At 42.5% G+C, this 12,248-nt stretch overlaps 1 long non-coding RNA gene across 1 annotated transcript; it reads right to left on the reverse strand.

Annotated features, from left to right (window-relative positions):
* Positions 1-1,032: 1,032 nt before the first annotated feature.
* On the reverse strand, positions 1,033-6,778 carry LOC150065085 (uncharacterized). Its single transcript, XR_016534738.1, has 4 exons — positions 6,700-6,778; positions 5,377-5,498; positions 3,392-3,603; positions 1,033-1,499 (listed from the first exon to the last, which is right to left on the reverse strand). It is a non-coding gene; the product is annotated as an uncharacterized LOC150065085 (long non-coding RNA).
* Between the last annotated feature and the right edge of the window lie 5,470 nt (positions 6,779-12,248).

A 12,248-nucleotide genomic window follows, 5' to 3' on the forward strand; every position in this document is an offset into this window, starting at 1 on the left:
GAATTGAACCCAGGTCTTCGTGCATGCTAGGAAAGCACTCTACCACTAGGTCAAACTCCCAACCCCACTTCTCTGAGTTTTGTATTCCTATCACTTATTAGCTACACTGTTTGTATCACACACACATTTGCAATGATGCACAATTATCCAGATGCAAACTTATGAAATACCTTGGAAAAGACCAGACCTTAGTTTTCCCTGGATAATATGTTCAAATAAATGAAAACATTTTAAAGTATTTTAAAAAAGTGGACTGGAAAGGCTTGGATGAAATGGGGATATCATGTCAATGAATTTTTATTGATCTTGCACACTATGAACAAGAGGCACTTTTCCTTTCAAGTCACACAGCTAGATAAAAATGACCTTGACTGTTCTGTTCTCCTGTTCCATTTTTTTTCTCTGGACATTTTAGTAATTATTAAACCAAAATTCACCATCAGCGTAAGCAGCCAGGAAGTCTTGTCTGTGTGTCTCTTGTCTTGTGGAAAATGCAGTCCTTTGGATGAGTTAGAGATTGCCATCAGAGAGAATTCATTCCTTGCTCACCTCCAGCTTCACAGAAGCTCCACAGCTGTGTGCTGAGTCAGCAAAGTCTTTTCAAGAAAGTAGAGCATCAGCCCCAGTTCTGCCTCCTGTGGCATTTTCTTGCTTCCTTTTACTTTGTCTCAGCACTCACCACCCACACTATCTGTTGTATATGGCTATGGATTCCGATACTTGATTTGACTTTACTTTCTCCCTCATGATTTGTTCTTCTTCCCAGTCACAGCTACTCCTGGTAGTCTAGCTGTGAGCAGGTGAAATTGGCTGGGTCTCATTTTCAAAGAACTATTCTCTGTCTCCCTCCCTCCCTCCCTCCCTCCCTCCCTCCCTCCCTCTCTCCCTCCCTCCCTCCCTCCCTCCCTCCCTCCCTCCCTCCCTCCCTCCCTCTCTCTCTCTCTCTCTCTCTCTCTCTCTCTCTCTCTCTCTCTCTCTCTCTCTCTCTCTCTCTCTCTCTCACTGTTGATTAATTTCTATACTCAAAGTTCAAGGTGAGGAGGAGGGAGGCGTTTCCTGGGGAGTAGTTGCAGGTCCATTTGCAGGCAACGACCGCTCTTCCAGCTTCTTCACTAGAGTTGGCTACAGTTTTCATTAAACAACTCATTTGGGAGCTAAGTGCCTGTGGCTCATGGCTAGCAACATCAGGAGGTCGGAGGTCTGAGGATCATGGCTCAAAGATAGCACGGGCAGGAAGGTCCATGTGACTCTTCCAATTGATTAGCAAAAAGCCAGTGGGGCTGTGTTTGCCCAGTATTCCTCCAGTGAATTGATACTGCTAGTCCCCAGCTGAATGACGTGTTCACAGCTCCCAGGTGGTGCAATGCCTATAATCCTAGCTGCTCAGAAGGCTGAGACCTTGAGGAACAGTTTTAAAGCCAACTTGGGTAAAAAATGTGTAACTAGCAAAAAACAGACAAAAAGCTTGGCAAGCAAGCTAAGAAGGTACTGTACAATGTCTTGTGGTTACGCTTTGGTATTACAAAATTAGAGAAATAGAAGAAAGAGAGAGAGAAAATGAAGTTAGGAAGGAAGGAAGGACAAGAAAAGGAAAACCATTAGCTTTCTCCCTTTGTGGCCTATCTCCACATTCAAATTCTGCTTTCTCCTGTCAGAAGCCTCTCTATCATATCCATGGTTCCTTAGTGAACATCCCCTCTATCTTTTAATAGCCTATTTTTTCTGGAATCTTCTTATGTCTATCTCAGATCAATCTCCCATTGCTCATTTGTATGTATTTACCAAAATTTGTATCATCATAAAATTCCTCTTAGATTTATAAGATGACAGGATTCAACAGATAATTCATTTTACTGCTTGAAGGGATGGTTTTGATTAATTCTTCAAAGGTTTTATAGTCAGGATTCTTCAGAGAAGGAAACTATCAATAGCAAATGTGTGTGTAATTTCTGTCATTCTCTTTGTGTATAAACAGTGTTTCTACATATTAATGATCAGAATTGATTCATGAAATCACAGAGGCCAAGAATTCCACATGTGAGAGTGTGAATTGGGCTTGAAGCTGAAGACCTAAGAAAAGGATTGGGAGTGGCTCTTCGTTTAAGCTGCAATGTGGGTCTGAATGCTGGAGATCCTGGAGCCGTGATGCCTGGAGCAGGCAGTCTGTGCGCAGGCACCAAGCCTTTGCTGGCATTTTCCATCTCTTCAGGCCCTCTAGGCAGTGAAGAATGTCTACCCACATGAGTACATAAACTAGAAAATACTTATCAATGAGAGTTCATCCAGTATTTAATATGAATAAACCAGGGCGTATTTATCAAATGAAAAGGTCTCAAAAGCATAATGTTGAACACCACAAGTATAGTTTTCAAAAATATGGGTACAATGTGACATATTTTTTTCCTGAAGTTTATTAGATAAACTGTGTTTGTGTGTGTGTGTGTGTGTGTGTGTGTGTGTGTGTGTGTGTGTGTGTGTGTGTCCTGGCGCTTGAACTCAGGGCCAGGGTGCTATCCCTGAGCTCCTTTTGCTCAAGGCTAACATTCTACCACTTGAGCCACAGTGCTGCTTCTAGCCTTTGTTCTGTGATTAATTGGCGCTAAGAGCCTCAAGCCCCAGCTATCTGCCTCCTGAGTAGTTAGGATTATAGGCATGAGTCACTGGTACCAGTTTTGTACATTTTAAAGGTAGTCATACTCGCCTCAAAGGAATTTATCCCTCTGAGGAATACTGGGGCAATGTTGGGTGGCTGCAATGGACAGACCCTTGAGCAGTGTCTTTGTTAAACTATAAACCATGATACAGATAGGTCATGCAGAGCAATGCTTCACAAGCTAGTCAGTTCTGTGGGTATGTGGTAGATGGCTGTAACGACAGCAGCTGTGTGCAGGCTCTTTGTATCCACATTCCATTTGCAGTGGACTGTGCTACCCCTGCTACCAAGAGGTGACATAGATTTCTCCATCCTTGAATCTGAGCTTCTGATGTGCTGTGATCAATAGAATATTGATTACAGGACACTGGGATGAAAGTGAATTATGCAATTGGTGGGTGGAGATGGGGAAGAAGGCACTGGGAGAGAGGGAGGGAAGGGAAGACCCTGTACAAAGAAAGTATACTCATTGCCTGACTCACACAATTGCAATCCCTCTATATACCACGTTTATATTAACAATGAAGTGCGTTTAAAAATTAGGAACATTGCAAAGTGACAATGTCCAAGTTCCAGAGCCTAGATCTTTCCCATAATGCTCTGCCATTAGTCAAGGATGTGTGTGACACATGATCCAGAAAGCCTCTTCACAAGGCGCTATGTACTAGACATGTGGGACTGGATTCATGGCAATAAGCCATCCTCAATGGCTTACATAAATCATCTAACACCACCTACCAGGCCATGAAGAAGCTCAGTCATTCAACGAAGCAGAAAGTAGCGTAGCTGCCACCAGAGGAGGCATCTTATATCTCCTGGCTCTGTGGATCTTCCATGTGATGATTGTAGGCAGGGTAAGAGAGGCTCCAAAGTCAGGTCAGAGAGACGTTTGCGGTATAGTGCTGTGTGTGTGAAACTGGGCACCAGTGGATCACAGCTGTAATCTTAGGCTGAGAATGAGAAGATTGGGGCTTGTGGCCAGCCCAGGCAAAAGAGTCCCACAAACTTCACCTCCCTAGAAGGGCATGTACCTATGATCCCTGCCATGATCAAAAGCTCCAAATAGGTGGTTCACAGCTCAGAGGCATGCCTGATGCACTCCTGAGTGAGAAGCAAGATCTTACTCTAAAAGTAGCATTGCAAATAGGACTAGAAGTAGAGGTCACAGCCGAGTACCAGCCTAACAAGTTCAAACTCCAGGACAAATTAAAAAAAAAATCAAAACCAAACCAACTCTACCAATGACTTGAATTATACAAGAGGATGTGTGTAGGTTATCACAAATACCATGCCGTTTTATATAAGGAACTTGGACATTCACAGAGTTTGTTATGGGGGCGATTGTCTTAGAACAGAACCCCCGCAGATCTCAAGAACTACTGTATATATTATGCAGAGGAAAGCCAATGTTTCTGAAGTTCTTACTTGTAGTCGCTCCTCCTCCTCCTCCTCCTCCTCCTCCTCCTCCTCCTCCTCCTCCTCCTCCTCCTCCTCCTCCTCTTCCTCTTCCTCCTCCTTTTCCTCCTCCTCCTCTCCCTTTCAGCTTGAATTCAGGCCTAGGTACATTCCTGAGCTTTGTCCTAACCAAGTCTAGTGCTCTACCACTTTGAGCCACAGCTCCACTTCTGGTCTGCGGGCATTGGAGATATATGAGTCTAACAAACTTTCCTGCCCAGGCTGGCTTTGCACTACGATCCTCAGATTTCAGCCTACTGACTAGCTGGGATTACAGGTATGAGCCTGGCTGCAGTCACTTCCTCCTTACCACAGCTCTACAAGATAATACAAGGATCTTTCCTGTTTCATAAGTGTAGAAACTGAGGGCACTGGTAAGTTGTCTGTGGGGGGGGTTCACACATCTGGGGGCCCAGCAGTTTGGCTGTAAAACCTATGCACTTACTCACAGTTGAGTAGCTTGGCCTAAGTGAATGATGCTGAGAGCATCCTGATCTGAGTGAGGAGTAGCCAAGAAGATCCCTGCGGGAGAATACTCCTCATGGGGCCTTAGAGGAGAGAGAGGAGTTGGAATGGTACTATAGTCTGAATAGGCATGTGTCATGGGGTAATTCAGACGAGGAGCATATGGAGGAGGGGAGTGTGGACAGGAGGAAGATTCAGGAACGGCTGCATCCAGCTAGATCAAGATCTGCCTTCCTCCCACGTTTGGAGGTATTTGGGATTGTGTACATACCAGGGAGACCTCCACCCTTCACCTGATAGGATGCCTAGGGATGGAGACCAGGAGAAGCCTTGGAAGTAGGAGGAAAAGGAAATGGCAGTGGCTGGATGAGGAGACACAGCTAGAAATGATAGACAAACCCCAAGGGTCAGTTGGCAGTCTTCCCTACACTTGTCAGGAACTGTCATCCAACTGTCTCACAGAACTGTCCATTGGTGAGGCCAGTACAGAGGTTCTCGTGGCATCATGGCAGAGTAGAGAAAAGCTCAGGGCTTGAGGATCGCCCTGTTCACTCAGAAGGGGGAGTTGCTCCTCATGGCCCCAGGGGAGATGGTGCTCAGTCCATCTTGTCCTGCATCCCGTGCCAGCTGATCTTGTCTAGAACTCTAGAAGAAACACTGCTCAGAGATATTGTTTCAAGTGTGCACTTGTCCAGAAGTCCTGAATTAGAACAGAACATGTTTCTGTTTGTTGTCTGTATTTTGGGCTATGGTGTGTTGTGGACCACATAAAGGCGCGGGCATCTGCAGTGGGCATTCCTCACCATCCACAAACATGGCCCCCATTCATGGAGACTGGAACATCTTGAAAAATCTGGGAACCATGGTGTCATCGGGTGCTTCCTCACTCCTTCCTCCAGCCTGGAAGAGCTTCCAGAGAGGAGTCCTGGAATAAACAGACATTAGAGATGGCCTTAAATGACAGAAGAGGTGATGGAAGGTGAATAGGCGTAAAGTTAAGAAAACTCCCGTTCAGAATAGGGTGTGGAACCAGGTGCCTGTAATAATCCTAGCTACTTAGGGGGCTGAGATCGGAGCGCCACAGTTTGAAACTAGCCTGGATAGGAAAGTCCAGGAGTCTCTTATCTCCAATTAATTACTAAAAAGCTAGAAGTGAAGCTGTGGCTCAAAGTGAAAGAGTTCTACGCTTGAGCACAAAAGCTCAGAGACAGTGCCCAGGCCCTGAGTTCAAGCCCCAGGACTGGTCACACACACACACACACACACACACACACACACACACACACACACACACACACAGACACACACGTTCTTTAAAAGATGAGAAATTTCTACCAAAAAATAACTTGAGATTCAAGGATATAAGGTACATCTTTCAGTAAACTTTAAAGAAGTGACATGTAATCCATGGTTAGGTAGAAAATGTGGGATACAGATAAATAAAAAGGGAATAGATATAAAGGATTGACCACCTTTAATCTCTTTAATATATATCCTTTAAGATATGTATATATACACATATTTATAAGATATGTATATATTATGTAATAGATATATAAATATATACGCCAGAAATGGGCTTGTTCTGTTTTCTATCTTAATAATAAACCATGATTATATAACCACATCAATAAATACAGTTCTCAACATTATTCTAAATGGTTAATTATTCCCCATTGAAGACTGTCTTGAACATTCTCTAATCTCCTTCTACTGCTTATAAAAAGCCTACTGAGTAACCAGGCAAGGGATGGGTTCTCAGCTACACATACTGGAGAAGGAACCTGGAAATACAAAAGCAGTTCTTTGCAGTGCACTTAGATGAAGCACATTGCAGTCTTCCAAGAAGTCCTTAGGTGGCACTACTAGATGATACCATATTTTCAGACCGGAGATGATTCATTCTGAGAATGTGTGGGCTACTTACAGCCAAACTTGACCCCTTCTGCTACTTTTGTGTATTCTGCCTACACAGTAACTCCTTCTAAAAGAAAAATTGACGAGAATTCAATCCCTTGCATTGTGCTTATGAGCAACCTACATTTTTGAAACATGGAAAACTTTCATGGATTTAATATATCCTGCAAAAAATATATAAATAGACTCAGCAAAAGAAAATGCTTTACCTATGAGGTGAGTGGATGTCAGAGGGGCCCTGGTGATGCAGAAATACTGAGCTGGAGCGTGCCTGTTGGGTTTGATGAGGCACCATCCCCACAGTTTAAAGCCTGGCCTTTATGTGAAAGCATCTTTAAAATGACATCATAAGCAAAGTTTTGAATTTCACAGAATGGAGGACAAGCATAAGCACCTCACTGCCGCCCTCTAGTGGCCCTGACATATTCTAGCCAATCTCTCACAGCCAGCTGGATGTTGGCTTGCGAATTTGCCCTCTTATGGAGGGCAGGAGGCCTTCCCCATTCTGAGACTGAAATTGGCTGTGGCAAAATCAGCTTGACATAACCACAGACATCTTGAATTGTTACAGCCTCAGGGCAACTCTAGCTTTTTTTTTTTTGCCTTTGTGGCTCCCCAGTAAAGTATAAATAGACAAAACCATTAGAGTGGTATGCAGATCTTTATAAATGGTCCCTGGTGCCAGGAATGTGTCTAACTCTCTGGTATTAAGTCAAATAAGCTAGGTACATTTTAGCCAGGATTAAGTCACTTTTGTCTAAACAATATGCATTCCTCCTTCTAAGCCAAATGACAGGATCTACTTCATTTTGCTGCTGTGCAGGGCCATGTTTCTGTCAGTACATCATTCAGTACATTGCACACTATGAAACCCCAGTTCTGTCTCTCTTTCTCTGGCCTCAAAAGTGATTTAGGGCCAGGTCATACACAAAGGGATGGAGCTGTTCTGAAACACACTAAAATGTTTCCTACGTGTTTCTAGGTCGAAGACAGATATCAAAGACTTGTCTGTGGCCTGCTTCCCATCCAGTCTCACAGCGAGGCAAATACCTTGGTCAAATCCTCCAAACTCATTCTCCTGCCTGTGAAAGGAGAGTTATCAGAGTCCTGACCTTGCAGGATCATGGGCAGAATTGAACAAGCCCATATCAGGTTGTTAGTACAACAGTTAGCTTCTGGCACTCAGTAAACGTTAATTGTCACTATTTCAGTAGGTAGACAACTTTTTTTTTCTTTGAGCAAGTGTTTTACAATGTAATCTAGGACTCAAATTTATGATCTTTCTTCCTCAGCCTCCTGAATTAGGATTATAGACATTTATCGTTATATCTGGCAAGACAAACTCTTAAAAATGCATTATGTTCTTCCATGCCTTCTTTTTTTAAAAAAGTGGTATTGAAATTTGAACTTGCAACTGTTAGACTGATACTCTACCACTGGAACCACACCCAATCTCTGCTTTTTGCTAGTTATCTTTTAAGTTTGGGTCTCATTTTCCAGCCAGGTACACATCTGGACTATGATCCACCTACTTTAAATTTCCCATACTTTCTGGAAGAACAGATGCATGCCACCTCATTCTGTTTCCTGCCATTGAGATGAAGTCTCATAGACTTTTCTGCCTGGGGCTGGTTTTGAATCACATTGCCTCATTTTCAGCCTTTTACATAGTTTCTATGACAGGTGACCCCCTGGCCTCTTAAGTAGAGTACAATGACTAACAGCAACTACTTTCACAAACTCCCAGAACTTTCCTTTTAAAACATTTGCTCTGATTCCATCTTTAAGAGCGAGCCACAAAGCAATGAGAAGCTGCAGAGATCTCAGTGTGGTTCTCCTTTTTCCTACATAGCCGAAGGTCTAGATACAAACTGCCTGCAGCCTGCAATGTTTTCTAAGCTCCTATCTCTATTCACTCTCTCCCTCAGTGGCTTACTACCCGCCTCTCACACCACTCCAGAGCCCAGCCTGCCTTCCAACCTGCCAAGGAATCAGTAATGAAGGCGCCATAGCTCATTAGCATTCTGCCTTATACACAATTAAATAGACTCCAGCTGAACATCACAGCTCTTCTCTTTGCAGAATATAGAATCTCCTTTCTAAGCCCATGCCTATCCTTTCTGTGTATTCCATGTGCAGTGCATAGAAAGAGCACTGCTAAAATCATTAGGTGGGAAGCCATTAGACTGAAATGACTCCAGTGCCTTGGATTCCAACATATGCCGATTGAGACCTAACTTAATGTCATTGGCAAGGGGAAGGAGGTGGACAAATGAAGAGACACAAAGGGGAAATGAAGTCAAGAATCCAATATATAATCCTAAAAAATTAAGTAGAACAGGAAAATGGGTGAGAAGGGAAAGGATGGGTGAGAACCTTGAAAGGGATGGCATTAATCAGATATATTGTATTTATTATTTGTTAAATTGTATTTATTATTTGTTAAATAGTAACTCCTTTATACAACTACTTAACGATAAAAACAATAAAATAATTTGTTTTAAACTCAATGTTTAAGCAACCAGAATGATCAACTCTTATTTTTTACTACTACTGTTATTATTATTATTATTATTATTATTATTGTATTTTATTAGTAGTAGGGCTTGAACTTGAGACCTGGGCACTGTCCCTGGGATCTTTTGCTCACGGCCAGTGCTCTACCATTTTGGTCTACAATGCCACTTTCAGATTTTGAGTAATTAATTGGAGAGAGTCTCATGAACTTTCCTGTCCAGGCTGGCTTTGAACCACGATCCTCAGATCTCAGCTTCCTGAGTAGTTAGGATTGCAGCTGTGAACCACCAGTGCCTAGCTCAACTCACTTTTAACTAGAGGTGTTCCACCTTGATCTGCATACATATTTCCTTTGTCCTGTTTATTAGTTTCTTCTCTCTCATCCCTCCAGTGGAGCTCAGAACAGCTGTGGTCTGGAGATGCTAGATTCATAAATCCTTGAGTGCTTCTTTAAACTTATTATGCTTTCAGTGGGCCTCATGACTTAACATGCTGTTACTAGCTTTGGAATATTACATTATTCCTCTTGATTGCTCCATATCCTGTCCACATCTTTACAGTCATGTTATCATACTGGTCTCAGAGATGGGGATGTCATTCAGTAGTAGATTACTTGCCTGGTATGTAGGAAGCTCTAGGCTTCATCTTCAGCTCAGCAAAAATGAAAAACCCCAACCAAAGAAGATAACAAATAAAATCCCATTATTAAAATATGAAGTAGGCCATCCCTGATAGATATATTGTGTATTTAACCAGGGACTTATAGAGTCAATCAACATTTTAGGACCTGTTTGTTTTATTGGTTGACTTGTACATGTACTCTCTTACACTAGCGCATGATGCATCCTTTGGTGGGTTTTCTCAGAAGCAGACTTTGAACTAACACTGAGTACACACAAACTATTAAGGAATTCTTCCAGGAGGCACTGCCAAGTGGGCGAGAGGCAGATGGAGAAGAGGAAAAAAAAGGCCAGGTGAGGGAGCCATGTCAGGAGATAGCTCTAATCTCAGCCTGATCCCGGAAAATCACTGACGCTGGGCTGTCATTGCATTTCTTCAGTCCCTGGTAAAGTATCTTCAATGTAATAATAGTACCATAGTAGAAATATATATGAATCTGAGGGATGATGGGAAATTCCAAGGGATGGTGGATGATGCCCTATTGCTGTCCAGTCTAGATAGACATTGGATAGAAATTAGTAAGATCCTGATATATAGACTTTTGTATCAAATCCTGGCTGTTTCAGAGCCATGGAAACAAGGAAACAAAGAATAGTATTTCCTGATTCTCAGCTGTTTCCAGTTGCTGAAGACACAGATTAAATGGGCTGGGGTAGGGTAAGATGCTACAATACTCAATGTTCCAGAACATTCTCTCCTGACTCAGGAAGGCCTATCTGTTTCCTATGTCTTTCCCACTGTGGACAGGTGCACATTGATTTAAGGGATTAAGAGCAAAACTGATCTGACCCTTGTCACAGCTTATAAAGGAAGCAGAAATAGAAGTCTTGACCACAAACTTGGACTGGTTTGGATGGTCTGGAAATCTACAGTTAATCCACACTATTATTACTTCTGAACTTTAACCACTAGTTGTAACTAAGAAAATTTCAGACTTTAAAATGTAAATGTAAAAAAATAAAATGAAATGGAACTCCACCCACTTTCTATCCAGTGAGCTCTATGGTGAGTTTTACGCTGTCTTTGAGACCAGTGATATGGATGTAGAGTGAGAATAACTTCAACATATGAAGCAATGTCTTGTTCCTAAGAAATAGGAAAATAAACATCTGTGGTAGAAAACAACAGGTGTCTTAGTCCCTTTGGGCTATACAACAAAATAGCAGGTAGTTTATAAATAACAGAAATCTATTTTTCATAGTGTGGAAGCTGGAAAGTCCAAGTTCAAGAGAGCATCAGACCTGATGTCTGGGCAGGGCCAGTTTTCTGGTTTACAGACAAGGCCTTCTCACTGTGTCCTTTCCAGGTGGGAGATGGCAGTGTTCTGGCAGTCTTTCATAAGACCCTGATCTCATGGGTGGTGGCTCTGCCCTTGTGCTCTAACTCCTCCAAAACCTCCACCTGCTAATGCCACACCACACTTGTAAATGGTGTTTCACCATATAAATTCAGGGAACATAGCATTTCGTGCTAGGCAATGGTCTCATAGGGAATCGAATCAAGCATTTGAGTTCATCCTCACCTTCAATTTCTGTAGGTGGGTAAAGTCACTGGGGTGAAAGTTCCTGACCTTGGAGAACATCGTCTCATTGTGAACAACCTGCCAGGTGAAGGCTATAGCAACCACAATGCTTTTAGAAGCTTTGCCAGACCCTATTCAAGGCACTAACCCAACTGTTCAAAGAGACACTTCCTAGACATAGGATCCAAGCTTTGCTTCTCCTAATCCATCATTCCCTATCACCATAGTCCAGCCATTGTCCTTGAAGCCGATGCATTCTGGGAGAATTCCTCCTCTTAAGCAGCTATTGGTAACTGAAGATGGAGCTCCAACCTAGACGAAGTCTTCTACCTTGTGACTACAGTTTGGGAACTTGGAGACGGAGGGTGTCATATTTGTAAGTAGATTATATGTATGTTTTTGATTATCCCCTTGGCCACACTTTTCTGTCAAAGTGGTTTGCTTCCTTTCTGTTAATCTTGTGAGAATTGTTTGTTTTTTTAAAAAAAACTTCCTGCTTGGTCCTTGTTAGTTACATTTCAGGTACATGGTTTTCCTGCAATATTTAAATTAAGACATCCTATTAGACATGATATACCTTCTTTTTTCTCTTTAATTTTATTATTTTTTTATTGTCGAGTAATAAATAGAGGGGTTACATTCACCAGGCAATAGGTGCATTACTTCTCACACATTGATACCCCTTCTCATGTTTTTGTCCCCCTTTCCCTCTCCCCACCCCTTCCCAATCATCATGTTTCCCCCAATTCCCTTTTCTATTTTAAATAAATGTAGTTACAATATACCAGGTAACAGTCAGATACTAAGCCATATCCCTTTGCATACTGTGAGCCTGAGCTCAGCCAATGGGAGCAGATGGGGCAGGGCCTGCTAGGTTAGGGGAAAAAAGGGATTAACCGGTTTTCTCTGTGTGATTGCTTGCCAGATCTTTAGATGATGATGCAGAAGTAAACTTTGCCTTGGTGAGTTCCTTTCAAGTTGGTGTCCTTATTCTTACATGGCACCCCAGCATCCTGAGCTACTGCTAACCAACAGTAG

The sequence above is a fragment of the Megascapheus bottae genome, chromosome 3 (genome assembly GCF_031878675.1).
Source record: "Megascapheus bottae isolate mThoBot1 chromosome 3, mThoBot2.hap1, whole genome shotgun sequence".
Lineage (NCBI taxonomy): Eukaryota > Metazoa > Chordata > Mammalia > Rodentia > Geomyidae > Megascapheus > Megascapheus bottae.